The following is a 20,911-nucleotide window of genomic DNA, read 5'->3' on the forward strand; positions in this document are numbered from 1 at the left end:
GACAGGCCCAGTCAGATTTTTAGAGCATGTTCAACAATTCTGCTTTTCCTGTCTCAGAGAGTTCAGACTGCAGAGACATAAAGCCGACAATTATTTCCAAATGAGTTATATTTAATCTGATGGAATATTTTTTCTTTCTTTTTTTTGTTTTTTTATAGTATTTATTAGGATGCAGAAACAGAGAGCAGACCACTCTAGCTGTGTGTCCATGAAAAGTGAGAAGTCTATGGACAAACCTGTTGTGTTTAAAGATGAACAACATCCTGATGTACGGTAAGCATTAAATATATATAAAAAGTTTACCTTGATTAGAGCAGGGATATAAAACAAAATGTTGAGTAAGCAGGACAAGTAGTGTGGCGGCCAGAGATGGGCAGTAACGCGTTATTTGTAACGCGTTTCTGTAATCTGATTACTTTTTTTCAAGTAACAAGTAAAGTAAGGGATTACTATTGCAAAAACTGTAATTAGATTACCGTTACTTTTCCGTAGGAACGCTGCGTTACTGCGTTACTAAAACCGTGATTTTTTTTGCGAGAATGTCTCATGACAGTGAGGTAAGCGAGTGCGACAACAGCTGTGTGCAGATCAACAATGGATAATATATCGAGTGCGGGAGAGAGTATGAGCGTGCAGCGTTTAAAGCATGGAAGTACTGACCTTACTTTAAGTTTGATTCCATAAAAAGTGACAAAAACATTAGCGTCCGTTGTGCGTGGGAAGAAAACTTCTTTTTACAGCGAAAAAAAACCCCTAAACTTCCAAGCAAGCACCGAGTACGCTACGACGTAATGGGAAACTCACAGAGAAACTCGCGGATTCTTCAACTGACCGCTGCGGCACACCTGCACCAGGGTAAACCTCTGCCTACCCCACTCCTGCTTTACCGGTGAAAATAGAGCAACAGGACCGCTAGTCTTTGACTTTATTTATTTTCTGCTTTGTTTTACGTACATCTGTTTGAAAGAGTGAGTGTAAACACAAAAAATATTTTATTTTATGTGCTGAAATGTGCAGAAAATAAGTTTAAATGTTAAACAAATTTCTTCCAGTCAGAGAATTTTACATATAATTGCATTTTTGCTTGATGCATAAAGTTAAAACATTAAAACTAATAAAACAAGTTTTAAAAAGAGACTTTTCCATTTGATTACATTTTGTATGATGGATTATGTAGAAAAAGTAGAATTGGGCTGAAAGATCTATCGCTTTATCACCTATTCAGGTTGTAAATTGTGTTTTTAACCCTTTAAAACCGGTCAGAGCGGGCACGCTCTGTTTTGGCAACTGCTTTTAAATCCTTGTAGAACTGCAACCACGTAAGTTAGCGCAATAATTTTTTTTGCATATGAAACCGGAGGAGTTGTACTTACATCTTATGCCATCAGCTTGTCCTAGGTCACAGTTTCCTTCCACATATAGCTTTGCAAAAACTGCATAAAAAGCGCTTGCAGGAACAAAAACATAATATTCCAGAAACACGCTTCGCTGATCCGATCAGCTGTTCATAACACTTCCTACGTTAGAATAGAGGTCAGCGTGAACTATCGCATGTCCGCCATTACCTGCCCGAAACCGGAAGTGACGTCATTTTCGCGGAAATGTAGTTTTTTTACCATCAGGGCCTCATGAGCCTATACTGGTGTTTTTAAAAGTTATGTTTGACTTTATGACTTTCTGTGTCGTTTCTGGGATGCTTAGAACTAAAATTGCACTGCTGGAAATAGTTTATTTTGATGCATATGGTGCTTTTTTGCAAATTTGCACTATAATATTTATTTTTGTTTTTCCTGCAGTATATAAAAATTGGTGTATTTCAAAAATAAAACTATGAAGACACTCAAAATAAATTTCCTGTGGTGGGAAACTATTTTGTGCAACTTTTTTGTATTTACAGTTTTGAGGGATAAGCCTCTTAAATTTCTCTAACTAGAAATATATGTTAAAAAAACAAAAACGATTTTCAATTTTTTTGTAGTTTATTGCACTTTCTTGCAATTTATGTAATTTCTATTTACTTAATGCAGACATATTATTAAAATTTGGGCTATAATGGTTGTATTGATGTATATCAACTTGAAATGCTCCCAAAAAAGGCACTACAACATGTAAAAATATAATATAAGCTCTGGCGGACTTGGTTCTATGGTAGGTCTTAAAGGGTTAAAAAGTAACTAAGTAATTAATTACTTTTGAAAATAAGTAATCAGTAAAGTAACAGGATTACTTTTTTGGGGAAGTAATCAGTAATTAGTTACTGATTACTTTTTTCAAGTAACTTGACCAACACTGGTGGCGGCTTAGTGTGTTATCAATGGCATACGTGGTGACTCTAGTTCCAGCTGCCTTCAGATCATTAGCATTCTCCTCCTGAGTAGTTTTGAGCTCATCCACCACCTTTCTCCTAATCATCCTCACCCAATGAGACAAGATCTTGAATGGAGCTCCAGACTAACGGGGACTGATGGGAGGATTCTGGGTCACCTGATCTAGGACTAACTCTATGCTTTATCAAAATGGAATGTTTTCATCCTATTCTTAAAAGTAGTCAGGATGTCTGTCAGCTCCCAAACTGGCAGCTGGTTCCACAGAAGAAGGGCCTGAAAGGTGAAGACTGCCTCCTATCGTTCCTATAAATACTGTACGGAACCATATGTACTGTAAGACTGCAGTACATGTGGTCACTTTGGCGTGACATGTCACCCCAAAGTGTGGGTTTTTTTGGCGGGGTGACGTGCTACTGTGAGCTCTTTAAGATAAGATGGGGCCTGATTATTCAAGGCCTTGTTTGTAAGGAGTAGAATTTTAAATTTGATTATAGATTTAAAAGGATGTGACTGAAAAGAAGCTAATATGCGAGATGTGTTCTCAAGGTCAAGCTTTTTGCATCTACATTTTGCTCTTCCCGTCATTTGGAGTGAAGTAGCAAGTGCAGAAAGGATTTTTGGTTTTCAGTCACACATCACCAACTGTTAGTGTCCCCTCCTTTATAGCCTGGTTGTAGCTGATAGTGTTTTTCCCTCAAGTGAGGAAACAAGTATTTTGTGTCCACCTTTAACGGGAAAAGTTTTCTCGCATATTTTGAAAAAATATTGCTTTGCTGTAAATCTGACCTTTTGTAGTTCCCTACTAGGTCGTCATTGGAGACTAGCATGTGGCATGCCTAAATATTTATATCAATATTATCACAGTTAATATGATATTTCATCTCTAAACAGCTACCTAACATGTCTAACCTTATGATCCATCATGGTGTGGAACCTTTTCAGTAGGCTTCTGATGGTTGTACTCTGCATAATGCTCTGCAGATCAATACTCTGGATGTGGCAAAGCCTCTATGCCCTTGCACACTGCAAGCTCTACTTTCTTCTGATAATGATCCAGCAGCTCCTTATATTTCCTGTACATAGCTCTGTTATGTTTTGTTCTTCCTTTGAAGGGTAAACGGCAGTAGCTTTGCACATCCTCATGTCTAGAGAACTTAAACATTATGTTTTTTTTCCATAGCCTTCTGCAGAAGGGCTCAAATGTTTCCTGGGGTCTGTCTGCTTCGCAGGATCATAAACAGTTAAACTTCATATTTAGGGTGGGTATATATCGAAATGTACTTTTCAGCTCTTAAAACTGTGCATATTTCTCTGTTTAGACTTGCAGGTTTTTAGACTCTGCACTCAGTTTGTCTTTCATTTCCAGGTGCTCAAGTCAGAAATTTTTACTTTCATTGGGAAAGAGCTAAAGAAGATCCAAAGGGTTCTGAGCTCAGATTGTCCAAAAGACTTGGAAAATCAGTTGGAGGATGGGGATTTGTTGGAGGATGAGGATAAGGATGAGAGGCGGAGCACCAGAGATGCAGTTGTGAAGATCACAATGTACTTTCTGATGAGAATGAAGCAGGAGCGGTTGGCTGACTGTCTACAGAATAGTAAGCAGATTTCTCTAAAGATTTAAGTTACTGGATACAGTGAATATTTATTAATCTGTCAGCAGATAGACCAACTTATGTTCAAACACTCATTCTTTAGTAGACTGAAACGTTAGACTATTTACAGAATAATTTATTAATAAATCTTATTTGGGATTTTTTTTCTTTTTTTTCAGAATTTTTGGCTGCGGTTTGTCAGCGTAAACTTAAATCTAAGCTGAAAAAGAAATTCCAATGTGTATTTGAAGGGATTGCTAAAGCAGGAAACTCAACCTTTCTGAATCAGATCTACACAGAGCTCTACATTACGGAGGGAGGGACTGCAGAGGTCAATGATGAACATGAGGTCAGACAGATTGATTTGGCCTCCAGGAAACAAGACAGACCTGAAACAACAATCAGACAAGAAGATTTTTTTAAAGCCTCAGCTGGAAGAGATGAACCAATCAGAACATTTCTTACAAAGGGAGTTGCTGGCATTGGTAAAACAGTATTAACACAGAAGTTCACTCTGGATTGGGCAGAAGAGAAAGCCAACCAGGACATCCAGTTCATATTTCCAATCACTTTTAAGGAGATAAATGTGCTGAAAGAGAAACAATTTAGCTTGGTGGAATTTGTTCATCACTTCTTTGCTGAAACCAAAGAAGCAGGAATCTACAGCTTTGAAGATTTCAAGATTGTATTTATCTTTGATGGTCTGGATGAGTGTCGACTTCCTCTGGATTTCCACAACACTGAAATCCTAACTGACCCAAGAAAGGCCGCCTCAATGGATGTGCTGCTGGCAAACCTCTTTAGGGGGAACCTCCTACCTAATGCTCACCTCTGGATAACCACACGACCTGCTGCAACCAGTCAGATCCCTCCTAGGTGTGTTGACATAATAACAGAGGTCAGAGGGTTCACTGACACACAGAAGGAGGAGTATTTCAGGAAGAGATTCAGAGATGAGGAACAAGCCAGCAGGATCATCTCTCACATCAAGACATCACAGAGCCTTCACATCATGTGCCATATCCCAGTCTTCTGCTGGATCACTGCTACAGTTCTGGAGGATGCACTAAAACCCAGAGAGGGAGGAGAGCTGCCGAAGACCCTGACTGATATGTACATCTATTTCTTAGTGGTTCAGGCCAAAATGAAGAAGGTCAAGTATGATGAAGGGGATGAAACAGATCCACACTGGAATCCAAAGACTAGGGCAATCATTGAGGCTCTGGGAAAACTGGCATATGAACAGCTGCAGAAAGGCAACTTGATTTTCTATAAATCAGACCTGAGAGAGTGTGGCATTGACATCAGAACAGCTTCAGTTTACTCAGGAGTGTTCACACAGATCTTTAAAGAAGAGAGAGGACTGTACCAAGACAAGGTTTTCTGCTTCATCCATGTTTGCTTTATCATCAAGTTCATCCAGAATGAGCTCCGCCATCTCTACCGCTAGAACTGCTCCACAAAGTTCAAGACGAGGTATTGTGGGTTCTGGTTGGGGTGAAAGTTTTGCTTTCCTAAGCACAAATCCAACTTCACATTGTCCCTCTGCATTGACTGTTTTCAAATATGCTACTGCTGCAATAGCCCAGTTTGAGGCATCACTAAAGACACACAGTTCAGTGTAAGTGGACTTGGAAAGGGAGGCTGGTACATAGCAGCGTGGCACTCTGAGACTGCTCAGATCTTGGAGGGACATTTTCCATGTTTCCCATGCGTCCATCTCCTCTTGGGGGGAGAGAAGCATCCCAATCTTGGACTCCATTTGACATTTTGCGTAACAAGAGTCTGCCTTTGATTGTCACTGGCGATGCTAGTCCCAAGGGGTCGAAGATGCTATTAATCCCTGAGAGAACCCCGCGGCGGGTATAGGGTTTGTCATTGACAGCTACCTTGAAGGTAAATGAATCAGTGTTAATGTCCCAGTCCTAGACTTCTCTGGGCCGGTAAAGCATCATCGCCGAGACTCAAGTCTTTGATGCTGGAGGCCAAATCCTCTGGCTTGAATGCTTGCATGACTGAGACACTATTCGAGGCGATTTTGTGGAGCTTGAGGTTAGACTCAGCTAAGGATGCACATGTGCGCTTGAGCAGATCGATGGCTGCAGACTCTGTGGGAACCGAAATCAGCCCGTCATCGACGTAGAAGTGTCTCTCGACGAAGTGTCTTGTGTCTGCTCCAAACTTTGCCTCACCTTCCTGGATGGCTCTTCGAAGGCAATAGATGGCTACCGCTGGTGATGGGCTATTACCAAAAACATGTACTCGCATGCGGTACTCCTGCACCTCTTTTGACAAGTCATTGTCCTTGTGCCACAGGAACCTCAAATAATCTCTGTGGTCTGGTCTAACCAGGAACCCGTAAAACATCTGCTGGATGTCAGCAGTGGTTGCAATGAGCTCTTTCCTAAACCGAATCACCTGAGGGAGCCGTTGACTTGTTGTCATGCCTTGTGGACTTGTATGATGTCTCTGCCCAGTAGAACTGCAATCTGGGCAGCTGGGTCGTGCTTAGGTATCAGAGGAGCTAGATGTTTCAAGTGGGCATGGGCAAGAGCGACTTCAGGTGTAGGTATTTCATCTCTGTTAAATACTATCTCATCACATTCAATGAGAGGAGGAAGGTCTAGACGTGGGCCTTCACCTACAGGCTCAATTTGGAACCCCACTGCTTTCCTGCCGAGCATTTGAGTTAGACCAGCACACGTTCTCATATGGTATGTCAGAGGGCTATCCTTGATTCCAAATAGCTCAAAGAATTCAGGACGTGCCAGCAAGCAATTGCTCTGATCATCAAGAATGGCGTACATCTTAACAGACCGTTCTGGTTGACCTTTAGGGAAAACTTGAACTAGACATACCTTGGAGCAAGAACGCAGAGGACAGCCTTCACCGCAGATCTCAGTGCATCGTGACGTTACCTTGGGTAGAGTGTTGTCTTGAGGCTGAGGCTCTGGTTCAGGTGCATTTTCTGGCTGGGGTTTTTGACCCATGTCAGGGTGCATGGCAGAGCAATGTTTTTCACTTTGGCACTCCTCACACTTGACCTTCAGGTTGCAGTCCTTTATTGTGTGCATGGGAGAACAACAGCAAAAACATAGTTTGTGTTCTTTGAGTATGTTTCGTCTTTCTTGTAGTGGTTTGATCCGGAAAGCTCTACACAGCAAATTCAAAAGTGTTAAATGTTTTGGTGTTAGTAGTCTTCTTGCAAAAGTAGAGTTAATTTTACTCTAAGTAGAGTCACGTTTAATGTAACTCTGAGGTGTAAAATGATAGTAGTTAAAATCGAGTGTTAAAAATGAGTGTTTCTATGTCAAATCTGGAGGTGTTACAATGGAAACATTAACTCTTGACCTCTTAACTCCAAACTCCTACAGGGGCTATGGCACCAATAGAGTAAATTCACAGACTCCGCCCCCAGCACCATAGGCTCCAATCGAAGCTGAAGTGAAGCCTTTTCAGAACATTTTGCTCTACATATTTGAGTTGTTTGCCATGCCATGCTTGGTAAGTTTTTCAAAGATTGTTTCAATTATTATTATTAGCTTTTACTTCTGTGGCTCTTTGGAGTTGAGACAAAGCTGTGTGAAAGGCATTAGCCATGTTGCTCGGTGATAGCATAATATTCTGTTTTAGCTAGCTGAAAGGTATTGTTTGCGGGCAAATACCACAGCCTTGAAAAAAAGCTTGCATGTGAATTTTCAGTCAAATTTTTGGTCAAATACACCTAAAACAATGTCTAGAATGTGAAATGTTGGTATAATGGTGCTACTTGAAGCCTGAAAATGATCTCCCATAAAAATAAAATAAAAAAACGAGCAAACAGCAGTAGCAGATGTCCTGACTGGGTTCTACGTTAGCATTTAGATCCCTCCAGAGTTTTGTGCACACGGTTTAGGTAAAAATGAAAAAGGTTGAGGTTTTACATTTAGTTCAGTATTACCTGTTGCCTGTGTCCTTGTCTTTTGTGAAAATACTTTACACAAGTAATGGCTCAAAAAGGATTCCTTTTTTTTACTGTGCTGCAATTGATTACCGGATTATTTGTGCCATTAATTAGTGTCAACTAATTTTTATTCAATCTTCACATAGTATATGCTTGTGAAGATGGAATATGGGGGAGAGCAGAAGTGCGTTGAAGTTCCACAAAGTGATGAATGAAGGACATGCATATTGTATTGAAGAAATAAGTGATGAGAATGCTCTTATTTGCATTTGCCAGCTCACCTATGTCAGACCTTTTGATAAACAAAATTCTAATGAAAGTGAGAACATGTACACTGTTACATCTTTCAGAAAATGTTTTGAAATTGTGGTGCACAGTTCAGAATAAATGTTTTTCAAAAACCATTGCGTCTTTTTAGTAAATGTTTATTTCCAAAAGAAATTTCTAGAAGTTCAGAACAGCAAAATTCCCGCTTTTTAGAATTAATTAGAAGATAACTCTTACGTAGTTAAACTAAAATACTCTTTGAGAGTTAATATATAAACTCTTAACACCTAGTTAGCATTAGTAAGTGTTAAATGATCAACTCCAGACAGATGTGGTGTTTAACACTAAATAAGAGTTAACGTACCAACTCTCCAAAAAGAGTTAAATTAACACTCTCTGGTGTGGACCCATATAGACACTTTAATAGTGTTGAAATCAAATCTGACAGTGTTAATTTGGACATGCTGGATTTGCTGTGTACATTTGGCTACAGGATGCGCTTTCTTGTGGACTGGACAATAACGTGTTAGATCATCCTCTCTGATACTAGCAGAAGCACTTGTATCAACCTCTGTTCTGTTTACAGTTAGAGTTGATTTGTAGCTAGTTTGTTTGAATGGTGGTCTCTCACCTTTGTTGAGGGGTTGGCTGCTGCATGACACAAAACTTGGATCGTTTCTTGCTTTTGCCTCCTCTTGGACAAACTTTACAAAGTATGAGAATGGAGGGAACGTCACATTATTTTTCTGTTTGTATTTTGAACCAGTGTGGAGCCATTTATCTTGCAAACTTGGAGGCAGCTTTTCCACTATGGGCTTAACCCCACGTGGTGTGTCAAGGTAAGCGAGGCCTGGGAGGTAGGCTTCATCTTTAGCAACCTGCAGCTCTAGGAGCAAATCTCCTAGTTCCCTAAGTTTAACATTGTCTCTGTTTGTAAGGCGAGGAAAACCGTCCAGTTTTTTAAACAGGGCATTCTCTACTACTTCAGGTGTAGCATAACACTCCTCCAGCCTATCCCATGACAACTGGAAGGCAGATTTGGGGTTAGTGGTATAAACGGCCCGGATTCTTTTAACATGCTCTGAGGACTCTTTACCGAGCCACTTGACTAGGAGATCTAACTGCTGACTGTATGTAAGATCAATGCCTCCAGTTGCATTTAAGAATGAAGACTGCCATGCTCTAAAATTTTCAGGGGTGTCATCAAACTTAAAGAGCCCTGTTGTGATTAACTCTCTGCGTGCAAGGAACCTAGCAAAGTCAGCCATAGGTGCATCACTATTGTGAGGAGCATGGTGACTGTTCGGCTCGACATACTCTCTTGGTGGGCCAAAAGTTTCCTCCTCTACGTACATTTTTGAGAGTACAGGTGGAGAGGAGGTTGGTTTCCTTGGAGTGAATGATGGCGCCTTTGCTATCAGTTCGACTTGAGGTGTTCCTTCTTCAGCCGGATGTGACTTTAGCTGGGTTTGATGTTGCACGTACTCCATAGTTCTCTGTCTGATAACTTGTGGTGGGACTGAACTTTTTAAACATTCTCTTTTTTCTTGTTTAACAGCTGCGGCAGCTTCTAGAACCTCTGCTTTTGCCGTAGCGGCTGCATCTTTTTTCTCTATCTCTAACATCTGTAAATCCATTTCCAGATTTTCTTGCTGCTTTTTAATTTCAAATTGTCTCTTACTGTAAAGGCTTTCGCGTTTGTAGCTTCAGCAGAAGCTCTTGCAAAGATGGCTGCTTCCAATACACTGGACCTTGAGGACAACTTGGAAGATGAGCGCTTGGAGCCAGAGTGTTTGGATCGGGAGCTAGCCTCTGATGATGCTTTGTCTCCTGAGTTAGCCATTTCTTCTGCCTTCTCCCCACGGGCATCCATCGCTGTGGCGTAAACTTTATCTTCCAACAACTGCTGACCTGGCTTTTCACTATACTGTTATCGCTACGTGTTGGATACACTGTGTATGTTAACGCAGGTCAACAGCAAGCCAAACTCAATTTTCATGAGCCAGGAAACTGAGCGTCTTGCTCCTTTATTACAGTCTTCTCGACGGCTTACAATCTTTTACAACTGTGGCTTGAATAGCTCGATGAAAGTGCTGAGTGAAACTAAAAAATGAACCAGAAAATAAAATATCCTTTAGCTCCTTGACATTGTGAAATAAATGCACAAAAGAAATAGTTAGTGATAGAAAACATGTATCAAAGTTAGTCTTAGCTGCTAAGTAATAATAAACAGTGGTTTTAACAATCCTCTGATATGCAAATTAGATCGCTAGCATCATTGCTATGGTAATAGACCATGCTCTAAGCAAAATCCGCTTCAAACACATTCACAAAACGATCTCTAAATCAGCTGTTATGAACAGCTGTTTTTTTAAAGAAGAGAGAGGACTGTACCAAGACAAGGTTTTCTGCTTCATCCACCTGAGCATTCAGGAGTTTCTGGCTGCTCTTCATGTCCATCTGACTTTCTTCAACACTGGAGTCAATCTGCTGCAAGATCAAGTAACAACCTCCAATACGTCTGAAATAAGAGAATGTACAGAGACACACTTCTACCAAAGGGCTGTGAACATGGCCTTACAGAGTCCAAACGGACACCTGGACCTGTTTCTCCGCTTCCTCCTGGGTCTTTCCCTGCAGACCAATCAGACTCTCCTACAAGACCTCCCAACAGAAACAGGATGTAGTTTACAGACCAATCAGGAGGTAGTCCAGTATATCAAGGAGAAGCTCTGTCAGAATCTGTCTGCTGAAAGAATCATCAATATGTTCCACTGTCTGAATGAACTGAATGATCATTCTCTAGTGGAGGACATCCAACAGTCCCTGAGTTCAGGAAGTCTTTCCACAGATAAATTGTCTCCTGCTCAGTGGTCAGCTCTGGTCTTCATCTTGCTGTCATCAAAAAAAAATCTGGATGTGTTCGACCTAAAGAAATACTCTACATCAGAGGAAGCTCTTTTGAGGCTCCTGCCAGTGGCCAAAGCCTCCATCAAAGCTGTGTAATTTCACAAATACATTTACTGATTCTGATTTCAATCCTTTGTACACCTTACACCTTAACGTTACAGTATATTTCTGTAAATCACTTTTACATTCATTAGTGCATTGAATACATACTGGTCAGCTACTTTCCAAAAGTTCAGACCCAGCTTCACAGTAGGAATCTATACTGTGAAAAATCTTTTTGTGGAATTTGGTGGGGGGGCATCTTCCACACAAACATTTAGCTGTGGATGAATTCAGTTTGATCAGATCCCATTTTCATCTTGTAGCAGCAAGTGATCAACTTCAAGATTTAGATTAAAAATGTGATAAAACTGGTTGGTGCTGTTTGACAAGAGCTGTATTATTGAAGCTTAACATATAACCTTTTTCACATCCAGAATAAATATGAGCCTGCTTCTGAAGTGTTCATAGCTTTTTCTACTATTTTGTAATTTTCTTCTATTTACAAACCGTATATTGAATGTTAACAACTTACTCTAAGTGAATTGTATGAAAATTGAATTTAAACTTAACGAAAACATATTTTAAGACCACCAGTTTTCCTGTAAATAAATGTAACAACATCACCTCTAGAGGTGATGTTGTTACACAGGTTGTTCTGTTCTTCCCATTTAGGAGGTGGAGGAGATAAATTACTTTTGTGCAGTTACAATTAGCTCATAATTAAAGTCAAACCATTTGTTTTCTAGTATCAGTTATATGTAAATGCTAACTGATGCAGAATAAATTTAATATGAATTTAGTAATGATGGTAGTTAAATGCATAATGAGAAAACATCTAACAAAACAATATGTAAAAAATAATCTTGTTGAATATTGTCTCGTCAGGATGAATGGCTGTAACTTGACAGAGAGAAGCTGTGAAGCTCTGTCCTCAGTTCTCGCCTCCCAGTCCTCCAGTCTAAGAGAGCTGGACCTGAGTAACACCACCCTGCAGGATTCAGGAATGAAGCTTCTGTCTGAGGGACTGAAAAGTCCAAACGGTTTACTGGAAACTCTCAGGTCAGATCAAGTTGTAGTTAATTTTTTTTAATGACTTCTTTGAGATCTTTTTAAAAAAATTATATCCCTTATGTGCTGAACACAGATATGAAAATATCATGTCTGTTTGTTCCGCAACACTGCTGTTCAGTTAGCCACACCCTACCAAGCTAACAGGACACAGAGTTCGACAAGACAGAAGGCAGCTCTGTCACCAACAAAACTCACTTCTCTTTTTTCAAGGGCGTATATTATTTCAGAATCACAGGGTGGATGAAGCCCATCCTTGCTAACTTTGGAAAAGAGAGTCTAAGAAGCTTGGAAAGAAAAGCGTCTGGACTTCTTTGAGTTGCTTGAAGACGTTTCACCTCTCATCCGAGAAGCTTCTTCAGTTCTAAGGGTCAAATGGCTACAAAGGGTCATCCCCTATGTAGCCGGTGTATCAGAGAAACTCAGGAGGGATCTCTCCAAGCACGACATCCCAGTGTACTTCAGACCCAGCAACACACTCAGACAAAAACTGGTTCACCCAAAAGACAAAACTCCTTAACACAAACTTAACAACGTGGTGTATGCTGTACAGTGCAGCGAGGAATGCCCAGACCTCTACATCGGAGAGACCAAACAGGCACTTCACAAGCGCATGGCACAACATAGAAGAGCCACCTCCACGGGACAAGACTCAGCAGTTCATCTGTATCTAAAGGACAAAGGTCACTCTTTCGAGGATGCCAACGTTCACATTTTGGACAGAGAGGACAGATGGGTTGAAAGAGGAGTGAAAGAAGCCATTTACGTCCACTGTGAGCGACCATCTTGGAACAGAGGTGGTGGTTTACGACACCAACTGTCTGCCATCTATAATCCAGTTTTGAGATCTCTTCCCAGACGCCTTAACGCCCACTCACATCCTGGGCCATCTGACCTCAGGAAATCACATGATAGGGTGGGGCCAGGTTTCACAATGAGCTCACCTGAAACCCTGGCTGATTGTGACCTACACCCGCTTTCACACCTTGGCTCATGTGAGTAGATAGAGGATCATCAGGGGGTCCTTTGTCCCTCTTTGGGGGGTAACTCCCACTGGGTTTAAATCTGGTACTCTCCACTATTTGACCCTTAGAAATGAAGAATCTTTTCAGATGAGAGGTGAAACGTCTTCAAGCAACTCAAAGAAGTCCAGACGCTTTTCTTTCCAAGCTCCTTAGACTACGATGACCTGGATGACTGAGAACTTTCACAGACATTTTGGACAAGAGAGTGTGTACACCCTAAAAATGTCACAAATCTACCACAGGGATAACACAGGGAAAATGACTATACTGTTATCGCTACGTGTTGGATACACTGTATGTTAACACAGGTCAACAGCAAGCCAAACTCAATTTTCATGAGCCAGGAAACTGAGCGTCTTGCTCCTTTATTACAGTCTTCTCGACGGCTTACAATCTTTTACAACTGTGGCTTGAATAGCTCGATGAAAGTGCTGAGTGAAACTAAAAAATAAACCAGAAAATAAAATATCCTTTAGCTCTTTGACATTGTGAAATAAGTGCACAAAAGAAATAGTTAGTGATAGAAAACATGTATCAAAGTTAGTCTTAGCTGCTAAGTAATAATAAACAGTAGTTTTAACAATCCTCTGATATGCAAATTAGATCGCTAGCATCATTGCTATGGTAATAGACCATGCTCTAAGCAAAATCCGCTTCTGGGGTAAGGCTAATTCCTGGTACAAACACGTTCACAAAACAATCTCTAAATCAGCTGTTATAAACATATAAAACAAACCAGAACATGTCACAAACTTACAACCATTGCTTTTGATGGTGTATATAAAGATTCAGGCCACAGGAGATAAAGTTTAAACACAGATAGGCAGGTTTTCTGTACAATGCTTTTTCCCAACTGACTGCAGCTTCTGCTTCCCACAATGCATTGCGAACACAGATTACTCCTTCAAAATATGATACAGAAAAACTAATGCTGACTGTATAGAATATATTTTTAACTAAATTACTCTCTTTTTTAATATAAATTACCACAGTTGAAATATGACATTTTTATCACTAAATTATTATGAACCATTTTTAATCTTTACTTGGGACAGAACAATGACAATATTTCAGGCTCACATCTGCACCTACAGCCAATTTAAATTCATCAGTTATCCAAACATGTCCTATAAAGTTAAGTCATGAATTAATGTTGATTAACCACATTTTTTGCAAGGCTGAGTTTAATTACTGTCTTTGTCACTGCCAGACCTGTTAAATAAAGAATGTCTCCTTTTTGATTATTGTCTCATCAGGCTGAATGGCTGTAACTTGACAGAGAGAAGCTGTGAAGCTCTGTCCTCAGTTTTGACCTCCCAGTCCTCCAGTCTAAGAGAGCTGGACCTGAGTAACACCACCCTGCATGTTTCAGGAATGAAGCTTTTGTCTGAGGGACTGAAAAGTCCAAACTGTTCACTAGAAGCTCTCAGGTCAGGACCTTTTCAACTGATCACAATTTAAAATCTGGATTAACATTTTCAAAGAAACTGGTATTGTGTGTTTTTTCCTTTTTTCATAGTTTTGAATCAGCTGTCTTTAGCTAGATTCACTCGTTTTCTATTAACATATTCTACCAGAGCTAACCAGAGAACTTCCAGAGCTTCTTGTCTAATTCTAAACTCTGAGATTATGGAAACTCTTTCAGTTCCTGCACAGCTGATTAAATTAGTTTCATTCTAATTATGTTTAGCTTGAATTCAGAATGTTTGCAGCTATGACAAAAAAATTAATTCAATTCAATTCAATTTTATTTATATAGCGCCAAATCACAACAAAAGTCGCCTCAAGGCGCTTCATAGATACAGAGAAAAACCCAACAATCATATGACCCCCTATGAGCAAGCACTTTGGCGACAGTGGGAAGGAAAAACTCCCTTTTAACAGGAAGAAACCTCCGGCAGAACCAGGCTCATGGAGGGGCGGCCATCTGCTGCGACCGGTTGGGGTGAGAGAAGGAAGACAGGATAAAAGACATGCTGTGGAAGAGAGACAGAGGTTAATAACAGATATGATTCAATGCAGAGAGGTCTATTAATACATAGTGAGTGAGAAAGGTGACTGGAAAGGAAAAACTCAATGCATCATGGGAATCCCCCGGCAGCCTACGTCTATTGCAGCATAACTAAGGGAGGATTCAGGGTCACCTGGTCCAGCCCTAACTATATGCTTTAGCAAAAAGGAAAGTTTTAAGCCTAATCTTAAAAGTAGAGATAGTTTCTGTCTCCCGAATCCAAACTGGAAGCTGGTTCCACAGAAGAGGGGCCTGAAAACTGAAGGCTCTGCCTCCCATTCTACTTTTAAATACTCTAGGAACAACAAGTAGGCCTGCAGAGCGAGAGCGAAGTGCTCTAATAGGGTGATATGGTACTACAAGGTCATTAAGATAAGATGGGGCCTGATTATTTAAGACCTTGTATGTGAGGAGCAGGATTTTGAATTCGATTCTGGACTTAACAGGAAGCCAATGAAGGGAAGCCAAAACAGGAGAAATATGCTCTCTCCTTCTAGTCCCTGTCAGTACTCTTGCTGCAGCATTTTGGATTAGCTGAAGGCTTTTCAGTGAGTTTTTTGGACATCCTGATAATAATGAATTACAGTAGTCCAGCCTGGAAGTAATAAATGCATGAACTAGTTTTTCAGCGTCACTCTGAGACAGGATATTTCTAATTTTAGAGATGTTGCGCAAATGGAAGAAAGCAGTCTTACATATTTGTTTAATATGTGCGTTGAAGGACATGTCCTGGTCAAAAATGACTCCAAGGTTCCTCACAGCGTTACTGGAGGCCAAGGTAATGCCATCCAGAGTATGAATCTGGTTAGATACCATATTTCTAAGATTTTCAGGGCCGAGTACAATAACCTCAGTTTTATCTGAATTAAGAAGCAGAAAGTTAGCGGCCATCCAGGTCTTTATGTCTTTAAGACATTCCTGCAGTTTAACTAATTGGTGTGTGTTATCTGGCTTCATGGACAGATAGAGCTGGGTGTCATCTGCATAGCAGTGAAAATGTATGCTATGTCTTCTAATGATGCTGCCTAAGGGAAGCATGTATAATGTAAACAGAATTGGTCCTAGCACTGAACCCTGTGGAACTCCATAATTAACCTCAGTGTGTGAAGAGGACTCTCCATTTACATGCACAAATTGGAGTCTATTAGATAGATATGATACAAACCACTGCAGTGCAGTACCTGTAATACCTACAGCATGTTCTAATCGCTCTAATAGGATATTATGGTCAACAGTATCGAACGCTGCACTGAGGTCTAGCAGGACAAGCACAGAGATGAGTCCACTGTCAGAGGCCATAATACGATCATTTGTAACCTTCACTAAAGCTGTTTCTGTGCTGTGATGAGCTCTGAAACCTGACTGAAACTCTTCAAATAAACCATTCCTCTGCAGATGATCTGTTAGCTGTTTGACAACTACTCTTTCAAGGATTTTTGATATGAAAGGAAGGTTGGAGATTGGCCTATAATTAGCTAAGACTGCTGGGTCTAGAGATGGCTTTTTGAGTAAAGGTTTAACTACAGCCAGCTTGAAGGCCTGTGGTACATAGCCGATTATTAGAGATAGGTTGATCATATTTAAGATCGAAGAATTAATTAATGGCAGGACTTCTTTGAGCAGTTTTGTAGGAATGGGGTCTAAAAGACACGTTGATGGTTTGGAGGAAGTAATTATTGAAGTTAACTCAGAAAGATCAATTGGAGAAAAGGAGTCTAACTTAACATCAATGGTACTAAGAGTAGCTGTAGATAATATTACATCTGTGGGATGATTACTGGTAATTTTTTCTCAATTAATCAGTGGAGTTCAGATATCTGGATGCCCATGGTCACCGTGAACATCCATTTGAATCCAGTGAACTGAGAAATGTGAATGCATGTCAATGAATATCATTAGTCAGAGAGAGTAAAGACTTTGTGACACTTAAGAAACTGAAAGAAAGATAAGTGAACTTTCTTTGTGGAACAAAAAACCCAGAGTTTCCAGAGTTGAGGGTTAACACAATGAATTTTAGCTACACCTGATTTCTGGGACAAGACTCAGAATTGTTAATACGTCTACCTTACCTGGAAAGCACTTTGGTTCATCTGTTGTTTTAAATGTGTCACTTCTTTCAGAATGAAGTCTGCTGAAGTTCGATGGCTGAGACCAGGTCTGAGGAAGTGTAAGTGTTTGGATAACGAACAAAGCTATATATTTAACCATTATCATCACTCATTCACATCTCTGATATCAGGAGTCATCATCAGAGTGTCAATCAATGAACAGATGCATCAGTAACTGAAGCTGGATTGTCTTTCTTATCTCTATCAGATTCCTGTGAACTCACACTTGACACAAACACAGTACATGGAAAACTCAAACTATCTGATAACAACAGAATGGTGACGTATATGTATGAGGATCAGTCATATCCTGATCATCCAGACAGATTTGGCCACTGGCCTCAGCTGCTATGTAGAAATGTTCTGACTGGTCGTTGTTACTGGGAGGTTAAGTGGACAGGAGATGTTCATATATCAGTGAGTTACAAAGGAATTGGAAGAAGAAGAGACACGGACTGTTTGTTTGTTTGGAATGATCAGTCCTGGAGTTTGCGATGCTGTGATGGTTATTCCGTCTGGCACAATGGGAAAGAAACAGTCATTTACTCCTCCTACTCTATCCCTGACAGAGTAGCGGTGTATGTGGACTGTCCAGCTGGCACTCTGTCCTTCTTCAGAGTCTCATCTGGCACTCTTATCCACCTTCACACCTTCAACACCACATTCACTCAACCTCTTTATGCTGGATTTGGGTTTGGGTGGTCTGGTTGGTGCCTCAGTTTCTTTGGTCTCATAGAGGAATGACGCTTTTGTCAGTTCATTTTGTAAGTGATCATACAGCTAATTCCACATACTTGTGTGTAATTCCACTCTGCATCTAAGCTGTACTTCTCTCAAGACAAAGAAGGCAAAATGGCACCTGTGTTTGGCTGTGCCACTGCCTTTGTCCATGTGTTTGTTTACTTTACATGTTGTGCAAGTGTTTTTGCTACAGAGGCCTCATCGGTGGAAGCGGGGGAAGAGAGATGGCTTTCTTGTGCTGATTTGTTGGCTTCAGAGAGAAGTAGACCTTCGGGGGCTTTATCCCTGGGCTACTGCCAGTAATATACACCTAAGACTTGTCGGAGCTGGATTAATCCCCACAACCCCCTGCGTTTACCACCCGAGTTGTCATCTGAAAGCATGGAAAGCCACGGCTCATCGCAGCAGGAACCCTGATTTGCTGTGCGGTTTACCTCATAGTGCAGACTCTCTTCCAGGCCACCCTACACCTGTCCCGGTGGGTTGCAACGTTAAAATTATGTTAATTAATGCCCGCTCAATTGCCAACAAGTCTTATATCTTAAATAACTTGTTCTGTGCAGAGAAGCTTGACTATTAAAATGGGCAAGGTCATTGTGACTTCAACTGTAATGCAGAACACTCATCAAATAGTACCACTAAGGAGTTCCTGAGCATCATGGACTTTTAATTTTGTTCAGCATGTATCAGGTTGTACTCATACTGCTGAGCATACTCCAGACTTGATCTTCACTTATGGTGTTTCCCTTGAACACTTGAACTTAAATGATGTTGTTTTTAGTGAACATAAGTCATTCTCTTTTAATGTATCTGTCAACTCAGAGTCTCTTCCCCAAGGTTTTATTATTGATGACTCCATCATTTCTAAGTTTTCTTGTCTTTTTAATTTTAAAACTTCTTCTGACAATATTGAGCTCCTTATTAACTCTTTTAATGAACACGGTCTTGCCACTGTCAATCAGGTTACTCCTTTCAAAACTGGGCATTGCTCTGTTAGTTCCTGCGCACCCTGGTTAAATAATCAAACTTGTGGTCTTCAACGCGTCTGTGGTGTCCATCATGAACACTTCAAAGAACTTCTTCACTTATATAATGAGTCAGTGAAAGACGTTAGACGCTCTTATTTCAAAAATCTTATTTCTAAACTGCGAAAAATGGTCTCCTTAACTGAATTGGAATAAATTGCTCTTGCATTTGTGTCATCACGTTTAGATTATTGTAATGCCCTGTTTACCAGCTTGGACAAAACTTGGACAAATCATCTCTTTCTTGCCTCCAAGCTATACAAGATGCAGCAGCCAGACTACTAACTCATTCTAGCAAGCGAGCTCACATTACTCCTGTTTTATATTCTTTACATTGGCTCCCAATAGATTTTAGAATTCGTTTTAAAATTCATTTTTTTTCACATACAGAGCACTGAATGGCCAGGTTATTTGGCCATGGTCAGATTATTTATCCAAGCTTCTTACAAAATACACTGCTGCTCATTGTCTCCGCTCACAGACTCAGAGTTTTTTGTTTTTTCCCCGTACACTACTGAAGACGAAAGGGGACAGAGCCTTTCAGTCTGTGGCACCAATGCTGTGTAACAGTGTACAACCACAACTACACTTTGGTTGACTCTGTGGAATCCATTAAAAAGCAGTTATAACTTTTCTGTTTAAACAAATCTTCTGTTGATAAATGCTCTTTTTTTTAACTTTTTGTATTATTTAGATTGTCTATTTTGTTACTTAATGTTCTGTTTATTTTAACTTTTGTGTGTACAGCGATTTGTGACTGCCTGTCTATGAAAAGCGCTTAATTAATAAACTTTACTTACTTACTTACTTACACATGCCAAATTAATGCTGTAAATAAATGCTGTAAATACAGTTTACAGCAGTGTAAATACAATTTAAATATCAGAAGATCAGAGCAGCTTCATAAAAGGCTGAAACTCTTTCTCTAACATTCACTCTCTTCTTAAAGTGTTTCCTCAACACTGTTCTGTACCTGTAGCATTCACCGTTTTATTCTTAGATTTAAAGAGAGACTTTGAAGTACAGTCAATTTGTCTTAATTTTTTGTTCTATTATTCTATCCATTATTTACTCTGCATGTCAGGGTTTTCCCACATACCAAAGAAAACGTTATATAAACCAGCTGTGATACCTGTGACTGTTTTTGGTCATTTTTTTTATAGGCACTTTGTAAGTTGAGGTCAACACATTTTTTATTTCACCATTATGTTATAAGCACAAAGAGGGTGTTTTTTGTTTGTTTGTTTGTTTTTTAATTATTATGCCTTGTGAATTATTGCTTGATGTATTGCTATGATTTTTTTGTTTCTTAAAGGTCTAGTTTTTATCACAGAGAGAGGCTTACTCTCACATTATCGTCATCTGTGAAAAGCCTCTGTGTGCAATTGTTGGTAAAATAAAACATTTCAATTAATTGTGATTTTTTTATATATATATATATGGAATGATCTGTCACAGTCAGCACCCAGGATGATATTGTATGGTAAAATCATAGGTGTTGAGGGCAGCAAGCCAGTGATGTCTACTGCACTGACCTTAGCAGATGTCAGTGCATATGTTAATGAATTATTGTCAGTCCTGACAATGAATTTGACACCATACAGGTAGTTGTAAAATGTATCACAGATATGTTCTGAGTCCACTGTCCAGCAAAAGGCTCTGATGGTTTGGTTTGTGTCTACATTGTTCTTGGATTTTGGGGTCCTTCCAAGTGGGACTATAACTCTTGGTGAGGACTGACAGTTGACAGATGATGGTGGAGTAGTTTGCTATTAACCTCCGATAATAATTACAAAATCCAGGGAAAAACTTGAAAGCTTTCAAGTGAGTGGGCACTTTTCAGTGTTTCACC

At 40.0% G+C, this 20,911-nt stretch overlaps 1 pseudogene across 1 annotated transcript in view; it reads left to right on the top strand.

Annotated features, from left to right (window-relative positions):
• LOC146361182 (uncharacterized) overlaps window positions 1-20,475 on the top strand; it is a 20,952-nt pseudogene extending 477 nt beyond the window's left edge. Inside the window, exons 1-10 of the transcript XR_014799428.1 lie at window positions 1-10; window positions 159-273; window positions 3,508-3,586; window positions 3,694-3,922; window positions 4,099-5,284; window positions 10,516-11,131; window positions 11,967-12,140; window positions 14,431-14,604; window positions 17,306-17,352; window positions 17,502-20,475. The exon at window positions 1-10 is cut by the window's left edge and continues 477 nt beyond it. The product of XR_014799428.1 is annotated as an uncharacterized LOC146361182 (transcript). The remainder of the gene's footprint in view (window positions 11-158; window positions 274-3,507; window positions 3,587-3,693; window positions 3,923-4,098; window positions 5,285-10,515; window positions 11,132-11,966; window positions 12,141-14,430; window positions 14,605-17,305; window positions 17,353-17,501) is intronic.
• Window positions 20,476-20,911: the final 436 nt, after the last annotated feature.

Source organism: Perissodus microlepis, chromosome 23 (assembly GCF_051167445.1).
Source record: "Perissodus microlepis isolate ML-2025 ecotype Zambia chromosome 23, ASM5116744v1, whole genome shotgun sequence".
Classification (NCBI taxonomy): Eukaryota; Metazoa; Chordata; class Actinopteri; order Cichliformes; family Cichlidae; genus Perissodus; species Perissodus microlepis.